Source organism: Leopardus geoffroyi, chromosome D3 (assembly GCF_018350155.1).
Source record: "Leopardus geoffroyi isolate Oge1 chromosome D3, O.geoffroyi_Oge1_pat1.0, whole genome shotgun sequence".
NCBI lineage: Eukaryota > Metazoa > Chordata > Mammalia > Carnivora > Felidae > Leopardus > Leopardus geoffroyi.
This window is the reverse complement of record NC_059339.1, coordinates 7,820,140-7,837,398: the sequence shown is the minus strand read 5'-3', so window position 1 is coordinate 7,837,398 and position 17,259 is coordinate 7,820,140. Positions and strand designations below refer to the sequence as shown.

At 44.0% G+C, this 17,259-nt stretch overlaps 1 long non-coding RNA gene across 2 annotated transcripts; it reads left to right on the top strand.

The window, feature by feature from the left end:
* The first annotated feature begins 5,558 nt into the window (after positions 1 to 5,558).
* LOC123587801 lies at positions 5,559 to 9,700 on the top strand. 2 transcript variants are annotated; one of them, XR_006707532.1, is made up of 4 exons: positions 5,559 to 5,782; positions 5,991 to 6,176; positions 6,557 to 6,641; positions 9,444 to 9,700. It is a non-coding gene; the product is annotated as an uncharacterized LOC123587801 (long non-coding RNA). The 2 variants fall into 2 exon arrangements; XR_006707531.1 differs by having other exon boundaries at positions 5,561 to 5,865.
* The last annotated feature ends 7,559 nt before the right edge of the window (positions 9,701 to 17,259 follow it).

Below are 17,259 nucleotides of genomic sequence, written 5' to 3'. Positions count from 1 at the left end.
GGGTCGCTATGGCAACGCGGGGCCCCAGCAAAGCCACCGGCAGTGCCCGCCCCTTCCTGCGGAGACTGCGCTCGCTGAGCAGCCGGAAGGGTGCAGATCCGCAGGCGTGGGGAAGGATGTTTTAGGGCCTGTGGAGGTCGAGGGCCGCTGGTACATAGGCCTGGTGGCCAGAAGCTGGTGGGCGAGCCCGAAGACCCCACAGCCGATAACCGCGGAGCGTGGGCCCCAGTGTGTCCCGGGAGGCTACTGCCCTTGCCATGCGGCGCCCCTCTCCCATCTGGGGTCCTCTGAGCAAATACAAAACCCTAAGCAGACAGAAAAAGGTTAAAGCCTTTTGTGCCACGTTTCGAAGACAAAGAGGCAAAATTTGAAGGGAAAACCAACATCACACCGGTTCTGAGTCTCGTCAGGGGTCTACTAGACACCTTGAAGAATCTGAGGGAAGCTGGGGCGCCTGGGTGGCTCAGTCAGTTAAGCATCTGACTTCTGAATTCCGCTCAGGTCATGATCTCAGGGTTCCTGGGTTGGAGCCCCGCGTGGGCTCTGTACTGACAGCTCAGAGCCTGGGGCCTGCTTCGGATTCTGTGTCTCCCCCTCTCTCTCTCTCTGCCCCTTCCCTGCTGGTGCTCTGTCTCTCAAAAAATAAACGTTAAAAAAAAAAAAAAAAAAAAAGAATCTGATGGAAGCTGTACAGACCCTCCACCCCTTGAATATGCGTGTATTTTACATGGACACAAGTCAGCCCCAGTCACTTCTCCCTCCTCAGTTCACATCCTTGAAGTGGCTCCCTGGTCACTCAGTAAAAGCCACAGTCCCTCCAAAGTTCCCTCGCACCCACCTCCCCTTTCCTCTCTGAACCTGTCCCCTACTTCTGGCACCCAGTCTCACTCTGCTCCAGCCACACACGTGCTCCCTTGCTGTTCCTGGAAAATGCTGGGCATGTTCCTGCCTCAGGGGCTTTGCCTCTTCTGTGCCTTCTGCCAGGATATCTGTTCCTACAGATATCGGCCTAGATCATTCATCATTCCTTCCTCTCCTTCAGGTGTTTTTGTTTTTGTTTTTGACGGGGGGGGGGGGGGGGGCATGTGTATAAGCAGGGAAGGGGCAGAAAAAGAGAGGAACTGAGGATCTGAAGAGAGCTCTGTGCTGACAACAGAAAGCCTGGTGGGGAGCTCAAACCCACCAACTGTGAGATCATGACCTGAGCCAAAGTCAGATGTTTAACCAACTGGGCCACCCAGGTGCCCCCAAAAATCTTGTTTTGATGGCCTTTTCTCTGATCATCAGTAGACTCTCCTTCATTGCTTTGTTCTTCATTCCAATTGGAATGGAACTTTTTTGTTTGTTTGTTTGCTTTGGTTTTGGTTTTTTGGTTTATTTTGGAATGGGACTTTTGCTCTGATTTCCACACTCATTGCATCACTTATAGTTAATTTGTTGGGTGTGTGTCTTCCTCTCAGCAGAGGGTAACTGCTCTGTGTAAATTCTTGCCTCATCCAAGGTTCCCTTTGGTTGCAAGTAGAGACACCATCTCGTACTACCTCATAAAGGAAATTTATTAATGATACAAGAGTGTTGGAAAGCTGTTAACAGCAAAGCCATCCTCTTCATCTCACTTGGTCTCTCCATCTCTCTGTGTGTCTCCTTCACTCAGCTTTCTCATGCTTGTGGTGGAAAAGAGCTGCCTTTTATATATACCTTGGTTATATAACCACTCACAATGAATTGGCTCTTTTTGAATTCCAATCCCAAATTCATGAGTGGCCCAGTTAGGGTCTGGAGTCTGCCCCTGGCCAGTCATACTACTAATGCTGTGGTTCTTCTCACAACATTCTCCGCTCCTCCTCAGATGCCTGGCCCACAGGTCCAGCAGGCTTTACCCTAGTACAAACTGTCCTTGGCTTGTGACTTTATCCAGAACCACCCTGCCACCCACTGAGTGGTGCCTCATGGTCTAGAATCTCCTCTCTCCCTCTCCCAAGGCCCGAGTCACAGTCCCACCACTGCAAGGAGCCCTTTGATGGCCTCTAATAAAGGTCCTGGCTCAGGGAAGCTAGAACTGTCCCCTGGAGAAGAATGTGGAGCAGGTTAAGATTTACCTGCATCCACAGGCCAGCTGGACGGGCAGGTTACAAATCTATGACGTCATTCTTCCTATGGGGTCAGAATCTGGTAGCATTATTCTCAAACTCCTAAGTAGGCTCTACAGACCGGCCACTTCCCAATACTGAAGTGCCAAGAGGGCTCCGTTCCAAAGACCCTTCTGATAATTACTTGCCAGACTTGAGTGGCCAGAATTTAGCTGGGCTCCTCCCAAGGATCTTTTGTAAAGCCTGGGGTGAAGAGAGCTCTCCTGTGTGGTCTGGGGTCAGAGGGGCTCCTCTATACACCCACAGATAAACATCCCCTTGAGGAGACATGCTCCTACTTATGCTTTCCTGAGCACAAAGCTTTGGCTGAAAGCCTGGAGGCTCTGTCCTCTCCAGAAATCCTTGCAGATTTCATCCAATAGTTGCTGAGTTGTCAATCCTAGGGGGTCCATTCACACTGAAATCCACTCCTGAGAGGACCATCTGCATAAAATGAGAAGGGGCCTTCTGATGCTGATTAACCTGGGTCTCAGGCTTCCCAGAAGTGGCAGGAAGGACCCACCTGTGAGGGCCAGCAAAACTCTCTGGTGTACATAATAGACAAAAGATGGAGAGAACTCAAATGTCTATTAAAAGATGAATGGATAGGGGTGCCTGGGTGGCTCAGTCGGTTGAGCGTCCAATTCTTGATTTTGGCTCACATCATGATCTCATGGTTTATGAGTTTGAGAGCTGCATTAATACAGGGCCTGTTTGGGATTGTCTCTCCTTCTCTCTGTTCCTCCCCCGCTTGTGTTCTCTCTCTCAAAATAGATAAACTTAAAAAAAATTTTTTTTTAAAATATGAATGGATAAACAAAATGTCATCTGTCCATCTAATGGAATATTATTCGGCCATAAAAAGGAATGAAACACTGATACAAGCTGAAGCATGGATGAACCTCGAAAACATTTTGCTAAGTGAAAGAAGCCAGACACAAAAGGTCGTGTGAATGGAAATGTCAGAATAAGCAAATCTACAGAGACAGAAAGTAAATTAGTGGTTACTTAGAAGGGAAGATGAGAAGTTAGGAAGGTGATAGTTAAGGGCTTGAGCTTTCTTTCAGGGGTAATGAAAATATTCTAAAACTGACTGGGATGATGGCTGCACAATTCTGTGAACATACTGAAAACCATTGAATGGTACTCTTTAAATGGGTGAGTTGTAGGATTCCTGAATTCTCTCAATAGTTTTTTCACAAAGTCTCTGATGCAGGATGAGCGCCCTCTAGGGGTTTTCAGATGACCAGAGTGAGTCACAGGCCACTTTTCAGTTTAAATTCTGTTAAATTAAAAATCAGAGAGAGAAATGCCTACAGAGGGTAATACAAAGTGCAGCACATGTTGTTTAACTTTTTGTTGAAGTGTAAAATATATATAGAAAAGTGGAAATATCATCAATGTATAGCTTGATAGATCTTTTATTTTTATTTTTTTTAATTTTTTTTTTCAACGTTTTATTTATTTTTGGGACAGAGAGAGACAGAGCATGAACGGGGGAGGGGCACAGAGAGAGGGAGACACAGAATCGGAAACAGGCTCCAGGCTCTGAGTCATCAGCCCAGAGCCTGACGCGGGGCTCGAACTCCCGGACCACGAGATCATGATCTGGCTGAAGTCGGACGCTTAACCGACTGCGCCACCCAGGCGCCCCATTGATAGATTTTTTTAAACTGAACATAGCCTTCTTGTCAGACTGGCAGTCTCTGGAACTGTCTTCTGGGGAACAGTGCCTAAAGTCCAAATTTGAGTCCCTCCATAAACATGAGGCCACTTCCGAGGAGTGACTCTGTAGGGCCCCTCTTTCTCCCTCCTTTCTCTCCTTTTTTCCTAATCTCTAGGGTTACTCTATCAAGGAGGTGGCTATTTATATGGAAATTTAAGTTAAATAAAAATAACAATTCCTCAGTCCCACTAGTCATATTCCAAGTATTTAGTGGGCATGTGTGGCAACTGGCTACTATATGGGACATTGCAGATACAGAACATTCAGAACATTTCCTTTATCATAGAAAGTTCTACTGGAAAGTGCTGCTTTCGGGATGAGCTCATCTCTTGCCCCTAACCCTTCCTTGGAAAGTTTCATTTCTCTCTCTCTGCCAAAGCCTTTTTTTTTTTTTTTTTTTTTCCTTTTTAATCAATCAGCAAAATTCTCTGTCAGAACCTCACATAATGTCTGCAGGGGTAAGCCAGTGGAAATTGCAGGGTTTGAAAATAGTTGTTCAGCAAACAAACACAGCTAATAAATCATCTCAAAGAAAAATGCACAGCCTCACCAGCAATTAAAGAAATGAAAGTTAAAATAATCCTGCCATACCATTACATACTGTCTAGACTAGGAAAAATGTGTAAAAATGATAGACTGTGATATTGGCAGCACTGTGGGGAAAGAGGCACCATTACATACTGTTAGCCATCCAGGCAATTAAGTAAATGCTCTTGAAAAACCATCTGGAATTATCTTACAGAAACTATAAAACTATTTTCTGATTCCACTTAATGACCATTATTTATGGAACAGGTAGCTGGTGTGAGGCATAGAACTTGTTACATTCTTTAAAAAAAGAAAGTACTTTTCACAACAATCCTCTAAGACAGGTAGGAATTCTTATCTTCACTTAAAAAAATCAACTTCAGGTTCACAAGTTAGATACCTATCCAGAGTTAAAAGACCAAGGAAGTGGCTGAGCCAGGATTCAATCTCAGACCTCTTGACCTAGGAAGGCCTGTCCAGGACATAACATTGCCTCTCATTTCGAAGAATTGCCTCCAAGGGAATAGCACAACTGGGACAAGGGAAGAAATTTACTCAAACATGTAAATACTAAGTAATGTAATTATTGTAAAAGGAAAAACTGGAAAATGCATACAGGAGACAATGTAAGTTGGGCCCAGCACATACTAGGCTCTCCATAAATGCTTAATTGTTTAAAAAAGCGATTGGGTGAAAAAGTGCTCTGGCCCTGGGGCGCCTGGGTGGCTCAGTCGGTTGAGCGTCTGACTTCGGCTCAGGTCATGATCTCACAGTCTGTGAGTTCGAGTTCTGCGTCGGGCACTGTGCTGATGGCTCAGAGCCTGGAGACTGCTTCCGATTCTGTGTCTCCCTCTCTCTCTGCCCCTTCCCTGCTCATGCTCTGTCTCTCTCTGTCTCAAAAATAAAAACATTAAGAAAAAAAAAATTTTTTTTTACAAAGTGCTCCGGCCCTTTAAAAAGTCAGAGGCGGGTTAAGACAGCAAAGGAGGAGGTGTACGAAGCTGACGTAAAAAGCTTCATGCCACATTTAAATGAGCATGCGTTAAACTCTTCTTCCCTCGCCACGTTCCTTCACTCAAGTGCGCGTGCGCTGCCTGAACCTGGGTGTGTGGGGCGGGGGGTGTCGGCTCCGCCCGCCTACTTAGGTAGGCGGACACAGTCGCGTGAGTTCGGTGAGCCAGATTCTCCCGCGCTATTAACCAGCCCGCCCCCTTTTGCACATGCGCGTACATCAGTACTAGACCCATGGGTTGTTGAGAGGCTGTGGAGTTGCGCCTGCGCTATAGACCTCCCTGCCGGAAGTGGGCGGATCGTGTTCCAAAGCCTAAAGGGCGGAGGGAGAAAGCGCGGCAAAGAGCTGTGTTGCTGAATGGAACGCTGAATCCGGACACTGTCTCAGGTGCCCTGCCGCAGAACTACTGAGCCTAGAAATGTAAAGACCAGAATATGGTCAGAGAGAACTTACTTTTCGATTTTAAAAAGGTTTTACAAGATTATTCTGTTTACATGTGTGTTAAATGAAGATTTTAAGGAAAGGAAGGATTTCCCCTAAATTTCCTTCCCCACCGCCCTCCCCCTCCCCCCCCCCCGAATTCTTACATTTCTAGAAGACTTCAGGAGTCAAAGAGATATTTGAATGCCTATATGCCCAGTTGGAGAACAAGTATTCTGGCCAAAAACAAAAACAAAAAAACAGCGTATGTTCTCAACCACAGAAACGTTCGTCCCTAGTCAGGAAACCATTAGGAAGATACATTAAATAAGAGCCGGAAAAGAAAGAAATCTGCATCAAGGTAAGTGATTTTGTGTGGTTAAAATTGTAAATGTTTTGAAGGTCCCTTGTGTCAGTTCATCAACTTTATTCCATAACCATTTGTGGAAAGCATATTAGGTTTCATACGTGTGCACCTTACTGGATACTAGAGATTCAAAGATGAATACAACAATTCAACCTCTATCCTTGAAGAGTTCACATTGTGGGGCTCAGGGATAGGACTCCCCCTGGGCAAGGTCTTGAAACTGGGTATGATAGTGCAAAGTGACTCTGAAGACTTTCTTGACCTCAAGATGGCAGATGGTGTCCTATGAACAAAGTGGGGTAGCCTGGGGGGAGAGGAGATTAGACGCCAGTGGTCAGGAACCTGTGTGTTTTCTTGAACTTCCTTTGATACAGGGGATGAGGCAGAAGGTGACTTTTGGACCACAGTGACCCGGTTAAACAGGGAGAAGCTGGAAAACGCTAAGAACGTCTCAAGCTGGTGAGCAGAGAAACCTCCATGCCAAGAGTTATAAATCCTAATCAAGGACCCAAAAACTGAAGGGAAAGGAAAAGTGATTCTTGGGTATTCTGATGAAGTTATTCAGACACTCTATGGAGTTGGGGAGAAAAGATTTTCCCTTTTGGATAGCTACTATCTCCTTAAACTATCTCCTCCTTGAGAGATTGGATCTTAGAAGGGTCCTAAGTCAGGGCTCCTGGGTGGCTCAGTTGGTTAAGCATCTGGCTTCGGCTCATGGGTTCAAACCCTTTGTTGGGCTCTGTGCTGACAGCTCAGAGCCTGGAGCCTGCCTCAGATTGTCTCTGAATCTCCCTGCCCCTCCCCTGCTCACGCGCGCGCACACTCTCTCTCTCAAAAATAAATAAAACATTAAAAAAAAAAAAAGAAGAAGGGTCCTAACCCAAGAATGCACCTGCTGTAGAAAGAATGAACTGCTTCATAAATGCCTTACAAGGAACACAGAAAAATAGTGAAAAAGCAAACAAACCTTAAATTGACTCAAAATATACCCATTAGTACCATTTTCCCCTTAGAGGATTCACACAGGCCTCATGCTAAGAAGGGCTTTGTGTTTGGCTTAATGCTTTGCTGTCACCATTTTGAAATTCTTAATTTCTTTTAAAAAATTTTAAAGATTTATTTTATTTATTTTGAGAGAGAGCATGAGTGAGCCTGGGAGGAGCAGAGAGAGAGAGAGAGGGAGAGAGAGAATCCGAAGCAGGCTTCTTGCTGTCAGTGCAAAGCCCGACATGGGACATGAACCCACGAACTGTGAGATCATGACCTGAGCTGAAGTTGGACACTCAACCAACTGAGCCATCTGGGTGCCCCAGAGACCAGACATTTCTGTTGTTAAAGGCCCCTAGTTTGTGGAACTGTGTTACAACAGCCCTAGGAAGTGAATAGTTTCCCATAGGTCCTTAAAAAACTACTTGATGAATAAATGGATTGATGAATAAAGTATAATTGTATCGTCTCTGGCTCTTTAAAAGATGACAAAAAACCTATCAAGATAATAACTCCCCTTTTTTTCTTTTTTTTAAAGCAGTCTCCATGGCCAATGTGGGGCTTAAATTCATGATCCTGAGATCAAGAGTCTCGTGCTCTACTGACTGAGCCAGCCAGGCACCTCACTATCCTTTTAACTCCAGTGAATGGTTGAAAAACTGGTCCTTTCCACAACCTGCTTCATTTTCTCCCATTTTATAATCACTGCATTTGATACTGACTTTGTCCTGTGTCTCACACATGTCCTGGACCGTGATAATATGGGCGGGTAGAGTGGGTGGCTGTGGTTCCCTGCAGTAGACCCTATTGGTTGCTACTGAAATTTGATCCCCTTTCCTTCTTGATGGCAGATCTCCAAATGTATGAGCTTCCCTCTTGTTCAGGGAGGGTGACCCCCACCTCCCAGAGCCAGGGGGTAAATTATCATTGAGCAAGTCTTTTCTGTAAAGATAGTAAATATTTTTTGGCTTTAAAGGTCAGATGTTTAAAGGCAACAATATATGACTATATTTCTAAAATGTTGAATGAAATTGAGATTGTGTTATAAATTATATGGACCTCATTCAAAACTCAAAACGTTAGGCTCTGCTTTAGTTCATTCAGGCTTCTGTGACAAAATACCATAGGCTGAGTGGCTTATAAACAACAGAATTTTATATCTCATAGTCTAGAGGCTGGAAGTCCAGCCTGGTCAGGTAAATGCCCTCTTCCAGGTTACAGACTTGTTTCCTCACATGGTAGAAGGGGCTAGGGAGCTCTGTGGGACCTCTTTTATAAGGACACTAATCCCATTAGTGAGGCTCCACTCTCATGGCCTGATCACCTCCCAAAGGCCCTACTTCCTAATACTAGCACATTGGGCATTGGAGTTCCAACATGTGAATTTGGGGGGACACAAGCATTTAGGCCATAGCAGGCCCTAAATATAAATTATTAATAAGAAAATCTCATGGGGTGCCTGGGTGGCTCAGTTGATTATGCATCCGACTCCGTTTCAGCTCAGGTCATGATCTCATGGTTTCGTGGGTTCGAGCCCCGCTTCAGGCCTGCGCTGACAGTGTGGAACCTGCTTGGGATTCTCTTTCTCTCTCCCTCTCTCTGCTCCTCCCCTGTTCATGCTGTCTCTGTCTCTCTCAAAAATAAATAAATAGACTTAAAAAAATTTGAAATACAAAAAGAAAATCTCCTGATCTTAGGTACCTTTCCAAGGAAGAGTTCGGTATTACAAATCTATTCCTGTATCCCAGATAGTTATCTGTTAGTTTTTGTGGTAAAACAAACAGCAACCTGTTTCTCAGTGGCATCCAGCAAAGAACATTTCTGTAGCTTATTCAGTTTTGCTGGTCCAGGCTGGCCTTGGTTAAGGCAGTTCTGCACCAAGTGTCTCTCATTGTCCCTCTGGGATCAATGGGCAGCTCAGAAATACTTTAACTGCAATGGCAGGAGTGTGAGAGAGCAAGCCTATTCGTTCAAATGCTTTTTAAATCTTTGGTAACGGACAAAACAAGCTACATGACCAAATCTCAAATGAAGTATAGGAAGTACACTCTGCCTAGGGAGTGTGGAGTGAGTGCTCTGTTGATCTGGTTACAATGAGTCCTTTACAACAAAATTTTCTATACAAGCTACTTTGTCAGATTCGTAGCAATGGTGTGATGAAAAACAAAAACAAAAAGAAACCTGGGACAAGCCCCTGCACTGTAATTTACTGGATAATCTGGATAGCTTTCTTTCCTTTTTTTTTTTTCTCATTGTTTTATTTATTTTCAAGAGAGAGAGAGATTGAGAGCATGCAAGCAAGCGAGGAAGGGGCAGAGAAAGAGGGAGATACAGAACCTGAAGCAGGCCCCAGGCTCCAAGCTGTCAGTGCAGACGACATGGGGCTCAAACTCAAGAACTGTGAGATCATGACCTGAGCTGATGTCAGATGCTTAACCAACTGAGCCACCCAGGCGCCCCTGGACATCTTTCACTCTCTGAATCTCAGTTTCCTCATCCATAAAATACGCAATAAAAACATTTACCTCTCAGGATTGTTATGATGATTAAATGAAAATGTTTGTGAAAGTGCATTGTAAACAGTTAACACCTGTCCACATCGAAGGTGTGTGGAAAATGTATTTTTTAAGTTTTATTTTTTTAAATTTTTTTCTTAATTTTTATTTTTGACAGAGAGACAGAGCATGAGCAGGGCGAGGGGGGGGGGGTGCGACAGAGAGAGGAAGACACAGAATTGGAAGTAGGCTCCAGGCTCTGACCTGTCAGCACAGAGCCCGACGCGGGGCTTGAACTCACAGACCGCAAGATCATGACCTGAGCCGAAGTCGGACGCTCAACCGACTGAGCCACCCAGGTGCCCCAAGTTTTATTTTTTTAAGTAATCTTACAACCCAAAGTGGGACACGAACCAATGACCCTGAGATCAAGAATTGCATGGTCTTCTGACTGAGCCAGCCAGGCGCTGCTGGAAAATGTATACATGGTGATGTTTGCCCTGTCGTCAACCCAAGTAGAGAGCTGGGAGGTGCTGAGCAGTTGGTAAATTTTTTAAAGTGTTTTTTCTGGCAGGTGGCACTATCTCCCCATTTCAAATAGCCCAAAAGCAGCTTTCATGAAAACCCACTTAGATTTTTTGTAAACCATCAACACACTTTTCAAAGGTACTTCAAAAAGGCAGAAGGTTTGAACTCTTAGGGAGAATGAACCACTTTGGAAGACACTTTGGTATGATCTGGTGAAACTGAAAGTATGAGTAACCTTGCCTTAGGCGAATATATTCTTTCTTTTTTTTTAGTTAAAAAATGTATTGAAGCACAATTGACATACTGTGTTATATTACAGGTGTACAACATATTGAGTCAGTGCTTCTATTCATTACTCAATGCTCACCGTGCTAAATGTAGTTACCATTGGGGCGCCTCTCCCACTCTTCCCTGGCTCACGCTCTCTCCTCCTCTCTCAAAAAAATAAAATAGGTAATAAATCTTTAAAAATGTCCTGAATAGGCAAATCCATAGAAACAAAAAGTACATTAGTGATGGTCAGAGAATGGGGATGAGGGGGAAGAGACTGGCTGTTAAAGATGTGAGGTTTCTTTTTGGGGTGATGAAAATGTTCTGGAATTAGTACTGATGGCTGCACGAGTCTTTGAGTATACTAAAAACCACTGAATTGTGCATTGTTTTTTTTTTTTTTTTTAACGTTTATTTATTTTTGGGACAGAGAGAGACAGAGCATGAACGGGGGAGGGGCAGAGAGAGAGGGAGACACAGAATCAGAAACAGGCTCCAGGCTCTGAGCCACCAGCCCAGAGCCTGACGCGGGGCTCGAACTCACGGACCGCGAGATCGTGACCTGGCTGAAGTCGGACGCTTAACCGACTGCGCCACCCAGGCGCCCCGTGCATTGGTTTTTAAAAAATGTGTATTTATTTTTGGGAGAGAGCGAGCATGAGTGGGGGAGGGTCAGAGAGAGAGAGGGGGAGACAGTGGGTCCAAAGCAATTTCTGTGCTGTGACCGCAGCAAGCCCGATGCGGGGCTTGAACCCAGAACCTTGAGATCATGACCTGAGCCAAAGTCAACTGACTGAACCACCCAGGCGCCCCCTGAATTGTGCACTTCAAAGAGTGAATTTTATGGTAAGTGACTCACATCTTAAAACTTGTTATAAATAATACATGTTTTTGCCTGCTGTGTGCCAAGCACTGTGCCTGGCGCTGGGATTGCAAAAATGAGCAAAGCTAGACAGAGCTCCTACTTACATGTAGTGTATGTCATGTTAAATACTGCATCACACATGGGGCGCCTGGGTGGCGCAGTCGGTTAAGCGTCCGACTTCAGCCAGGTCACGATCTCGCGGTCCGTGAGTTCGAGCCCCGTGTCGGGCTCTGGGCTGATGGCTCAGAGCCTGGAGCCTGTTTCCGATTCTGTGTCTCCCTCTCTCTCTGCCCTTCCCCCGTTCATGCTCTGTCTCTCTCTGTCCCCCAAAAAATAAATAAACGTTGAAAAAAAAAAATTAAAAAAAAAAATACTGCATCACACAAAAGATCTTGGAAGATCTTCAAAGGGAGGGCAATCCTGATTCGTAACACAACACTTCTCAGTTTTTCTGCCTTGTAGCATTGTTGTTATGACGAAACAAGGCTTCAAATCTCTCAATGAAAGGAAGTAAAGGTGATGCCTGCCCCCTACACCGTACCGTGAGGGTAACTAACAAGGGAAGAGAGCCCTTGAGTATAGAATGGAAAAGATGAAAGCATCACGTTACAAAGATGTTTGATTTTTTTCTGCTTTTTATTTTATTTTGGGAAATTTCAAAAGAGAGAACAAAGGAAGGAGAGAAAGTTTTTACTTGTGAAATCTGCATATAGGAAAATGCAAAAAACATGTATAGCTTAACAAAGAATTATGAATAGTCAATAATATTGTAATAATGTTGTATAGGGACAGATGGTGACTAATTTTTTTTTTTTTTTTAGTAGGCTCCACGCCCAACATGGGGCTGGAACTCTCGTCCCTGAGATCAAGAGTCGCATGCTTTACTGACTGAGCCAGCCAGGTGCCCTTGTTTATTTGTTTGTTTGTTTAAAATAAATTTTAAAAATTAAAAAAAAATTTTTTCAGGAAACTCCACATGCAAAGTGGGGCTCAAACTCACAAACCTGAGATTGAGTCACACACTCCCTTGACTGAGCCAGCTCCTGGTATTGTCTGTCTTTTTGACTTTAGCCATCCTAGTGGGTGTTAAATGGTATCTCATCATTTGACTTTTATTCATAATGACTGTAATAATGTTGAACTCAGTAGATATTTGTTAAATGCAGGGATAATCATGGAAATTTCCAGTTTAAGTAGCTGCATCAAATTTTTACACTGGTTTTTAAAATTAGTACTTGAATTGTTTTCTTATTACAAAAGTAGTACATGCTGAAATGACTATCGAAATAGTGGTTACCTTTGTGGGGAGGGAGGGAGAAAGTTATGATCAGGGAAGAGGAACATGGGGTTATCCAGGTGATGGCAATCTTATTCTTGATGTCGGTCTTAGTTGCACAGATTATATTTATAATTATTATTTAAACTATATACAAAAATATATATGCACCTTTCTGAATATATGTCACAATAAAAAAATGTTCTCAGTGTTGAAAATTTGGAATCAAGTGTTTTGTTTTATTAAAGATGAAGAGCACTGAAATATTTCTACCACGTAAGCTTTGGGAATGATAGTTTTTTAGGTGGGAGGAAAAGGAATATCTGTTAAATCTTGGTTAAACAAACTTTTTGCCTTTTGTTGGAAGAAACAAATTCTGAGAAGTCACCAGCAGGTGGTGCAGTGAAACAAGAGTTAACAGCCTAAAAAGCAAACCAAAACAAAAACATGAAAAGCAGCCAACACTCCACTTGGCTGGGATTGCAAAAATGCAATGGGATTGCAAAAAAACATTTTTTTTGTGTGTGAATTTCCTACTATCTACAATCTTCCTCCAGTATCTGCCATCATACAAAAGAATCTGATACTTACGGTTTCACTGGGGAACTGTCAGACCTGATTCTTCAAATGCTTTGAACAAAGAGAAAAACATAGACACTGAGTGATTTCTATCTTTTGTTTCTACTGAGGGTCTTCAAAATAATAGGATCGGCTGGGACTCATATAGGGCTTTTGTGTCTGCAAAAAATAATAGTAATAAATACATTCCTCAAATATTCTTAGGTGGCTTTCGGCTTTCGAGGTGAATTAGGAAGTGTTCAGTTTCTAAACCTTTATCAAGCACTTCTTTCCACTCATCTCTGGTTGATAACAGCCATTGGAGGTTGGGGAAAATTTCACTAGAAAATTAGTAATAGAAAGTATAAAGAGAAAAAACACATTTTAATCTGGAGACTAAGCCAAAAAAGGGATCACCTTGGTCATCATACCTTTCATCAGGATACATTTTTTAGGGCACCTGGGTGGCTCAGTTGGTTAAGTGGCTGACTTCGGCTCAGGTCATGATCTTGCAGTTTGTGAGTTCAAGCCCCGCATCGGGCTCTGTGCTGACAGCTCAGAGCCTGGAGCCTGCTTCAGATTCTGTGTCTTCCTCTCTCTCTGCCCCTCCCCCTGCTCACACTCTGTCTCTCTCAAAAATAAGTAAACATTAAAATTAAAAAAAAATTTTTTTAATGCTTATTTATTTTTGAGACAGAGAGAGACAGAGCATGAGCAGGGGAGGGGCAGAGAGAGGGAGACACAATCCCGGGCAGGCTCCAGGCTCTGGGCTTGTCAGCATAGCCCAACGTGGGGCTTGAACTCACAAACTGCGAGATCATGACCTGAGCTGAAGTTGGACACTTAACTGACTAAGCCACCCAGGTGCCCTGAGGAGAATGTTCTCGATTATGGGAAATGCTCACTAACGTATTCAGGAGTGATGGGGCAAAGCAAAGCAGCAAAGCAGATCAGCAATCTACACTCAAATGGGCCCGGAAAAAAAGTTCTTTGTACTGTACTTGCGGCTTTTCTTTAAGTTTGAGATTGTTGAATAAGTTGAAACATTTTTATATAGAAGTATAATCAACTCACAGAAAGGGGGAAAATATTTGCAATTGTGTATATAAGGGACTTGTATCCAGAATATATAAAGAACCCTTACAAGTCAACAATAAAAAGGGAAATAATCCCATTTTATTTTTTTTTTTTTTAATTTTTTTTCAACGTTTATTTATTTTTTTGGGACAGAGAGAGACAGAGCATGAATGGGGGAGGGACAGAGAGAGAGGGAGACACAGAATCGGAAGCAGGCTCCAGGCTCTGAGCCATCAGCCCAGAGCCCGACGCGGGGCTCGAACTCACAGACCGCGAGATCGTGACCTGGCTGAAGTCGGACGCTCAACCGACTGCGCCACCCAGGCGCCCCAATAATCCCATTTTAAAATGAGCAAAAGATTAGAACAGACATTTCTCCAAAAGAAGATATACTAGTGGTCCACAAACACATGAAAAGACACTCAACATTTTTAGTGATTAGGAAAACACAAAATCAAAGCCACAGTGAGATACACTTCACACAAAACTGCAAGGATGACTAAAATGACAGTCAATAACAAGTGTTGACAAGGATATAGAGAAATTGGAGTCTTTGTGCATTGCCAGAGAGAGAGAGCACAAGCTGGGGAGGGGCAGAGAGAGAGAGGGAGACACAGAATCCAAAGCGGGCTCCAGGCTCTGAGCTGTCAGCACAGAGCCCGATGAGGGTCTCAAACTCACAAACCATGAGATCTGAGCCGAAGTTGGACACTTAACTGACTGAGCCACCCAGGCGCCCCAGGGATATACTTTTTTACTTATCACGATTTAATATACTTGTTTATAGGCATTCATTTAGTCCCATAGCGATCATCTCAATAGCTATATATTATTGCATGAACTAGACTATAGCTTACTTCACTGTTTCTCTGTTGTGGGGCATTTGGGATGTTTCCAGTGCGTGGCTGATCTAAAAAGTGCTGCTATAAACATCTTTGCACAAGTTGCTTGTTAAAATCTTTGGGACTATTTTGAGCAAGGGCATTTGTGGGAAGCAGATGAAGGAAAAGTCCCTGGAATTTTCAGTTCTCCTTGGACTTTTTTTAGAATTAGCTCTTGGCGTCTTGTAATGTGTACATAACACAGCTACCAGTAGCTGGATGATCTTGGGTAAGTTCCTTCACCTCTCTGCAACTTGGACACTTGCTATTTAAAATGTCCTTGGACCAGTGATATTGGCTGGGAGCTCGTAAAATTACAGGACCTCTGGCCCTTCCTAGAGCCTACTGAATCAGAATCTGCATTTAACGAGATCTTCAAAAGGTAGTTCTTGGTCATATCAAAAGTTGAAGAAACTGGGGTGCCTGTGTGTCTCAGTCAGTTAAACATCCGACTCTTGGTTTCAGCTCAGGTCATGATCTCATGGTTCCTGAGATCAAGCCCTGAACTGGCTGTATGCTGACAGCATGGAGACTGCTTGGGATTCTCTCTCTCTCTCTCTCTGTCCTTCCCCCACTCATGAATTCTCTCTCTCTCTCAAAATAAATAACCTTTTTTTTTTTTTTTAAGTTGGAGAAACTATGCCTTAGAATATTCACCTGTCAAACAGGGAGAATAGAGGTCCTTCCTCAAGCTGTTGTGAAGACTTAATGCATTAAGGCATATACATAAAGTGTATACAAGAGCACTAGACACATAGTGCTTTCTATGCATTTGCTACTTTTTTTTTTTAAACACTTCCTCTTCGGGGCGCCTGGGTGGCTCAGTCGGTTAAGCGTCCGACTTCGGCTCGGGTCATGATCTCACGGTTCGTGAGTTCGAGCCCCTCATCGGGTTCTGTGCTGATGGCTCAGAGCCTAGAGCCTGCTTCGGATTCTGTGTCTCCCTTTCTCTCTGCCCCTCCCCTGTTCATGCTCTGTCTCTCTCTGTCTCAAAAATAAATAAAACATTTAAAAAAATAAAAAAAAAAAACACTTCCTCTTCTTCTTTTTTTTTTTTTTTTAACATTTATTTATTATTGAGAGACAGAGCATGAGCAGGGGAGGGGCAGAGAGAGGAGGAGGCACAGAATCCAAAGCAGGCTCCAGGCTCCGAGCTGTCAACACAGAGCCCGGTGCGGGGCTCGAACTCACAAACTGCGAGATCATGACCCGAGCCAAAGTCAGACGCTTAACCGACTGAGCCACCCAGGTGCCCCTGTATTTGCTACTTTTATGACTCTTCCCAGCTGGTTGTACAACGTCTCAGACTGACAGGTTTCTAAGTAGAATGTCTTAAAGAGAACAAATAGAGATTTCCCCTTGGTGGCGTGGGCAGGGATGAGGAGGATAACACACTTTCTCACCCCTCATGATCAAAGTCCATAAGTAGAGCCAGATCCAATTCCAAGGAGCTGACAAGTGAATCTGAAAGCACTTTGGGTAGGAACCAGGACAGAGTGGCAGTCGGGTAAGATCTGATACTTCTGGCACCCACTGGCTACACCGATTGGGGTGGCCAGCCCCTGCCATCTACAAAAGGGCTCGTGAATAATGCATTCTGAGTCCTGACCCCACAGAAAAAACAGTCATTTAGATTTGCAGCCTGACCGCTTGCCAGCCTGCAGATAAGGTGCACCTGCCCAGATTCCCTGGCGGGCAGAGCCAGCCTCTCCTGCCCACAGGCAGCCTGGGGCAGGTGGACCTGCTTGGATTGAGTCGCTGCAAGCCGAAGTGAAAGGGCATCTTCCCCAATTCTCTGCTTGGTGACACTTTACTCATCCTTCAAGGCCCTATGTTTCCTTTTTGATTCCACTAATCCCAATTACATAAACCTTTCCGTTTTTTTTTTTTCACCATTTAAGTGATTTATATGGTTTTGCAATCCTCATGACATATTATATCGGGAGTCTCAAATTCAAATGTCTGAGGACTACAGTTTACAAAAATACGTGAAGTAGTCGGGGCAATATAGTTGAGCATGGTGAGGACTGTGGCCACTGGCCAGCCCATTGTGAAGGAGATATCTTTATTCTGTTCCAGCCCATTACCATGCAGGAATGTGAGCCCATCTGGAATGGCCAGATTTTCCCATTTTTCAAAA